Source organism: Nicotiana tabacum, chromosome 1, assembly GCF_000715075.1.
Source record: "Nicotiana tabacum cultivar K326 chromosome 1, ASM71507v2, whole genome shotgun sequence".
NCBI lineage: Eukaryota > Viridiplantae > Streptophyta > Magnoliopsida > Solanales > Solanaceae > Nicotiana > Nicotiana tabacum.
In genome coordinates, this window is record NC_134080.1 from 141,624,093 (window position 1) to 141,631,833 (window position 7,741).

Below are 7,741 nucleotides of genomic sequence, written 5' to 3' on the forward strand. Positions count from 1 at the left end.
TCTCTTCTCTTTTCATTACACATACGAACACAGTAGTTCAAAAACCCTCTCTCACACAAAAAGAAAATATTCTTCTGCTCTCTCTTTTCTCTGGTTATTTGTTATTGTTCTAAGTCAGCCGGTTGCAAGCCAAAGCTGATTACTCTACTCTCTTGCCCCTCACTTTGTGTTTACCTATTTACTGGTATGTTCTGATTTCAATTCAAGTTTCAAAACAATGTGTTTCTTTTACTGCTTCATTTCATTTTGTTTCTGGTATGTTTTCACTTATGGTCCTGTTGATTCAACTTGTAATTGATATGTTTACTTCATCATTTCATCAGCATGCTTCTGAATGTCTCCCCTCCTTTTAGACTCATCATGTTTATAAAATTGTTATTCCCCTTCCTAATATTGGCCCTTCTTTACTTGTGTTTACTTTGATTTCTAGCATGAACCTCTCTTTACAAAAAATAGTTGGCTATCCTCAAGTTACATGATTCCGTGTTCTATACTTGAGCACTCCTGCAACTATGTGTTTACTTATGAAACCTATGTGTCCCCAAAACCCACTACCCCTATTTGTGGTTGTTGAACCTGCCTTGGTCCTATGTTCCTTGGTTAGGTGTGAACCTGTTTTGGGTGTTGTGTTTGGACTATTAATCTACTGTCTTTTCAAAACTGCCCTATTGAACAACTCCCCTTGTTGTTTTACAAAACTATTTCAAACAAGTCTTTCAAACTGTTTTTCTACTTAAATCTTTTCAACACTATCACTCTACTCTTAGACCACTAAGTCTTCCCCTTTTGTATGAGCCTTGCCTTGGGACCCTTGAGCTCTCTCTGAACTTGGACACACAAAAGTTGGCCTTTCCACACTGCACTCACTCTGTCTTGGCTATAAAATCTGGGTGTGAGCACTACTTGGGATCCCTTGAGGTCCTTAGGGAACTCTGACACACCCAGATATGAGAAAGGCTATGGTACAATCTTGGCATTTGAGGTGATTTATTACATAACTCAGAGAGGAAGTCCTAATCAGGTGCTGGAAATCTGGGCCTGCTTTCAGGCTCTCTATAGTGTAACTTTTTATTTCTTTTTCTTTTTCTACTTATGAAATTAATTTCAGTATTGGTCTGTAATAATCTGTAGTAAACAAGTATTGGGGCTGGCTAGTGAAAAGGGGAGGGTAGTTATATATGCTATCAACATCAATGGGTAGAAACCATGTCTTAAGTTTACATTTCCTATATGTGCATTAGAATCCATGTGTAAGATCAACCCATTCAAAGTATGTCATGCATTAGATGCCATGTTCTCGGGTTTACTGTTTCAGCATCTCATTTGGCATCACTTTACCACTTAAAAATCCTGCTTTAGGCTAAACAACAGCATTAACATAAAATTGTTGCTCCTGCACATCTTGGAGTCATGCTGTAACTCTTCGGGCATTTAGAAATCATGTTAGGAATTCTGCAATCATTCTGCATTTTCATATGTGCACGTTAGATACCCTGTTTAGGATCTTGTTCACACTTGCTCAGTCACACCTAGTTAAACTACTGATGCATGAAAAAGGACATAAAAACAGTCTCATGTTTGATTATCTTGTTTAAGTGAAACTGGTCACAATCCCTGCATGTCTTTTCAACATTTAGAACAGCATGCTTTAGGTAAAATAACTTCCAAACTGTTTTTTAATAATTCTGGTAAGTGTTGCATATTATTTTATGCTTAGGCAAGTCTTAGGTAATCAACTTTAAAATAAAAACCAGAACCGTCTTTATGATTAATGTTTAACTATTAGCATGTTAAAATCAGTAGGCAAGCTTGATTAGGACTTCTTCCCTGAGTTGTGTAATAAATCTGGTCTGCTATTACCACTTAGATACCATGCTTAGGATATGAATTTAGACCTTAATTGTGTATGAGTCATGTTGTTTATGTGTATTGTGTGTGGAGGTATATCTAAGCCTTTCATTTGTCTTCCATGCTCCCCTTAATTGAAGTCCTACTTGATTATTATATGTCGCCTTAGTATTTTACCTATAAATTTGAGGGTCTTCCTAGAACCCCTTTTATAGGATAGTAGTTCTAAATTCCTCCGGGACTAATAGGAAGGGACGGGTAACAGCATGCAATAGGGGTCGATACCAACCCTCGCTTTAATTACCTTCATGGGGCAGGAAAGGGTAGATATGGATATGATGACTGGTGCGCTAATACCACGTGTAGCCCCTCTTTGAGGAGTGTCATACCGGGTATTGCATTGATGTGATCCATATTATAAACAAACTTAGGATACCCCCTTAAATCCCCAAATATGCTTATATTGTAATTCTTTTCAAAATCTTGTTTTTTTTTCAAACACCTGTGTATTTAAACTTAAATCCCCTACTATTTGAGCCATACTTGTTTTTTGCTAATTGTACAAATTCACAAAAACTGTCTAGTCGGGAACCACACTAGTGGATCCTGAGGGGTGCCTAACACCTTCCCCTTAGGATAATTTCAAGCCCTTACCCTGTCTCTGGTTACCAAACATAGTTATAAATGTACCATATAGGTGACCTAACGCACCTTAAATCGTTAGGTGGCGACTCTTCAAAAATGCAAACCCCTTTTCCAAAGGGAAAGAGTTGTCCCATCCAAAAAGTCATAAACCCGATTTTATGAGAAAAAGGAGGCGCGACAGCATGGCGACTCTACTGGGGTATTAAGGCTTTTACCATTTCATACCGTTTAAGTGAATTTGTACCCCCCCCCCCCCATGTGCAATTATTTGTTTTATTCCTTTAAGCGTTTAATTTCTTCTTCAAAAGCGAAACTGACATATCTTTCTTGTTTCTTCCTTTATAACTGCTTTAAATTTTAAAAACTGCTATATTTATCGGTTTCTTAAAATGAAAATACATGTCAACATGCTTTTAATTATTGAATAATCATGCTCAACATCATACTCCACTTGTGCCAAACAAATACTATAGCAACGCTTGATGAGTGGTTGCGCTCTTCCTATATTATTACCCCCATAAATTCGGAAAGGCTTATTTGCGGTAAAACTAGTCGAATAGCAGTGCAGTCGACAGTTTCGTGCCTTCCCCCTTGAGTTGTCCGCTCAAGGGTACCAGTCTAAAATCACATAGAAACCTTACTCTGTTTAAATTATGCATGCATCATGGTCAAACCTAGCCGGGTCAGTTATGTTTTCCACATAATGATCCTTTAAGATAAAACTTATCCAAAGTCCATCGGGTTTTCCATAATCCCAACGAACGCAACCATGTTTTGTGCATTAATTTGGAGAACTAAATGTCGATGTGCTGATCATAAATGTAGAAATAGTCAAGTCCGGTGGGGGTAGGGTCTGACCCTTTTGTTTTACAGAAAATGAGGCACGAGGTCCCCAATTTCGGTATGGTTAGCAGGCCCCCACTCTTGCTAGACTGGTGGAGGAGTCTTCCATTGAATAACCAAATCAATGAGTGGAAAGAGAGGGCTGCCAAAGCTAGTGAAAAGTTGGAATATTTGAAATACAGTCTGCTAGAATTGGAAGGAAAAGTGATGAAGAGAGTCATCGACTCCCAGAACACTGAGGGAAACGAAGGAGAACACCTGGCAAAGGCATGTTTACTGGTAGACCTACGCGAACTGGAGGATTTGATCAATGAGAGCATTCAACCTGAGGAAGGTCCTTCTAAGGCCAAATAGATTAGGTTTACTCGCTTTCCAAATGTAATAAGGCCAAGTGCCAGTAGTGACTTAGTATTATCTTAGTATCATTTTGGGATCCGTAAATTTTTATATTATTAAATTAAGTATTTATTCGCATTCAAAGTTTTCCAAGTCTATTTGTCGCTAGGCCTACCTCGGGCACAAAGAGGTTCCCAAATTAGGACACGCTTTACATTCCCGCACTATGTGTTTAAAATTTTGCAATACTTTTTATAATCCTCACTGACTTGACTACCTTTTGTTTTATTTTTTGTTTTTATTATTCCCCTTCCCAAAAGGTTAGTTCATGTACTCTGGCATCATCATCTTAATTCACAAGATCAGGGTGATCCAAGGATCCATTTGAGGACATATTGCGACAAGCTGGTTGGAGTAGGGAAGGATGAAAGGATCTGTATGAAGCTGTTCATGAGGAGTTTGAAAGGAGATGCATTATCTTGGTACATCAGCCAAGATCCTAAGAAGTGGTCAAGCTGGGTAGGCATGGCATCTGACTTTATGGATAGATTCAGGTTTAATATAGAGAATGCACTAGAAGTGTTCTATATCTAGAATTTGAAGAAGAAGCCCATGGAGACGTTTCGCGAGTATGCTACTCGCTGGAGGTCCGAAGCTGCTAAGGTCAGACCCGCCTTATAAGAGGAGCAAGTTCTTTGTCCGAGCTCAGGACCCGCAATACTATGAATAGTTGATGATGATTAAGAACCACAAGTTCTCTGACATTATCAAATTAGGTGAAAGAATTGAAGAAGGTATTAAAAGTGGTATGGTTACAAATTTTGAAGCCTTGCAAGATACGAATAAGGCTTTACAGTCCGGTGGTGTGACCAAGAAAAGGGACATAGGGGTTGTTATGGTTGCACAAAGGACCAAGTCTCCCCTTAAATACCAAGTTTACCCAACACCTCCACTCACATACCAGCCAACCCCAAATTACCAAGCACCCTCATACCAAGCTCCGCCACCAACTTATCAGTCATCTCCACCTCCTACATATCAACCTACTTCACCCAGATACTCCCAACCCGCTCATGTCTACCAAACTTAAAATGCTCAACCATCCCACTATCAATCACCCCCTGCACGCCAAAATTTCCCTAGACCCCGACCTAATTTTGATTGTAGACCTCCAAAATAATATACAGCCATCGCTGAACCCATCGACCAACTATATGAGAGACTCAAAGCTACTGGTTATGTCACCCCCATCCCTGCTGCAACCCTTGAGAATCCTTCCCAGTGGGTTAACCCAAACAAGTCCTGTCCATACCACTCTGGTATGAAAGGGCACACCATCGATGAATGCCTCTCCTTGAAAGATAAGATACAATCTTTGATTGATAACAAGATCATTGTGGCAAAGGAACCCGCTCCAAATGTCCGCAAAAACCCTCTGCTAGACCATAAGGGTGGAGGTATCCACATGATTGAAGTAGAAGATGACTGGGATCCCGAGGGATCAATCGGGTTGATCGCAGAAGGTGATGACCCGAAGAAACCAAGAATTACTCTCAATCCAATCATAGTCCAGATCCAACCATCTGAGGACGCTGAGGTGAATATGTTTATACCTCTTGAGTTTGAAGTTGCGCCATCCGCAAAGACACCAGCACCAATTGAGGTTGAATTCGTGTGTCCGAAAAATGCACCTGCACCATTTGAGGTTGCAGTCTTGCCACCCAAGGCACATGTTCCATTCTAAGTGAGGGTGGTTGTGCCGATCCCAGTGGCGATGTCTACCATGCCACCCTTCTATAAAAATGTTGTACCCTGGTACTATACAGCTGAGGCGAGAAGGAAGGGCAAGGTCAGGATTGAAGAAACTGTCACAGCACAGGGTATGACAAGAACTGGTAGAGTCTATACCCCTAAAAATTTGGCTGAATCAAGCAAGCAGGCCTCCAATTGGCCTCCCCTCATTGAGATAGGTCCGGACAACCTTTGGAGGAAAATACAGGTCAAGGAGTATTCGGTAATCGACCAGTTAAACAAGACGCCAGCACAAATATCCATTTTCTCTTTGCTGCAAAATTCTGAGACGCACAAGAATGCTTTGTTAAAGGTGCTAAATGAAGCGTACGTACCAAGTAACATCACTAGCGGGGAAGTGGCTAATATCGTAGGACAAGTGCTGGAAAGCCATAAGATCACCTTTTATGAGGACGAGCTTCCACCTGAAGGGTTGGGGCACAACAAAGCACTACACATCACCGTGCAATGCAAAGATTATTTAATCACCAGAATCCTGATCGATGGAGGTTTCAGTCTTAACATTTGTCCACTGGTACCAATTAGTAATATGAAAAATTATGAAAAAATACCAATTATTATAAAAAGTTATTTTGAAGGTATATATACAAATTTAAAAATAGTTTGAGGAAAATTTGGGTATCAATAGCTGCCCCTCTTTACCCGTGAAGGATGAAAAAGTTGTTGGGTAAAGATATGATGGCCAATTTTGACCGAGCAAAACAGTTTGAAGAGGTTTAGGCCGCACCCTAGTTTCTGAGTTGCCTACATATCCCTGGTTTTACAGGAATCAGGCCGTATGTAGTTCAGGATCCATCGACGGAGTATACCGATGAAGCCATTTCAAGAACAGATGCAACATCTAGGGCTGGGTGAGTGAACGGTTTATGGGAATGGTTAGGTTTTATATGGCTTGAGGTAACTGGAGCGGGATCGTTCTTGCTGAGATAGTTGTTGCTCGCTATCTTACCTGCAAATAGAAGCAACATAAGCGTATACTGTGCATAAATTTAAACATGATGCAAATTCCCGTCGGACCATGAATGTTGTCTTTGGACAGTTAGGAATGGCGTCCTCAGACCTTGATGTCCTGGGCCATGGGTTGTTTGATGCAGGATTCACAGGACATGAAATGATGTTCTCGGGCTATAAGGATGGTGTTTCCGAACCATGACGCCTTTGAATAATGATATGCAAAAAATTGAAAGAGATCCTCAAGCCATGACATGGTGTTCTCAGGCTATGAAGATGGTGCCTCCGAATGATACCGCCTTTGGATGAGTTGGCGATATTTCAGACCATGAAGGATGTAGTAGTATGATGTGGACAAGACATAGCCCAGTCTTGCAAATTGAAGGGTAGAGCTTAGCCCGTAAGATAAGCGAGATAAATAATGTTTGGGATAGTGCTTAGTTTCGAAGAAAATTGGAGGTAGAGCTTAGCCTCGGAAGGTAGAATGGTAGCCTTATGCAGATTGGAAGGCAGAATAGTAGCCTTATGCAATGCAGATGCAGATGGAGGTAGAGCTTAACCTCGAAAGGTAGAATAGTAGCCTTATGTAAATTGGAAGGAAGAATAGTAGCCTTATGCAATGCGGATGCAGATGGAGGAAGAGCTTTACCTCGGAAGGCAGAATGGTAGCCTTATGCAGATTGGATGGCAAAATAGTAGCCTTATGCAATGCAGATGTAGATGGAGGTAGAGCTTAACCTCGGAAGGCAGAATGGTAGCCTTATGCAGATTGGAAGGCAGAATAGTAGCCTTATGCAATGCAGATATAGATGGAGGTAAAGCTTAACCTCGGAAGGCAGAATGGTAGCCTTATGCAGATTAGAAGGCAGAATAGTAGCCTTATGCAATGCAGATACAAATGGAGGTAGAGCTTAACCTCGGAAGGCAGAATGTAGCCTTATGCAGATTGGAATGCAGAATAGTAGCCTTATGCAATGCAGATGGAGACATCGTTTAGTCTCGGATGGAAGAATGGTAGCCTTATGCAGATTGAAAGGCAGAATAGTAGCCTTATGTAAAGCAAATGCAGATGGAGACAGCGTTTAGTCTCGGAAGGCAGAATAGTAGCCTTATGCAATGTAAATGCAGATGGAGAGAGCGTTTAGTCTCGGAAGACAGAATGGTAGCCTTATGCAAGAAATAAGATAACAACTGACAGTAGAGTTTTCTTAGCTGGTAGCAGATTGCGGCGTTATGATTACTGGGAGCATTGTGACATACGAAACATCACTGGTGTGTGCTGATAGCAAATGTTGGCAAGTGCAAC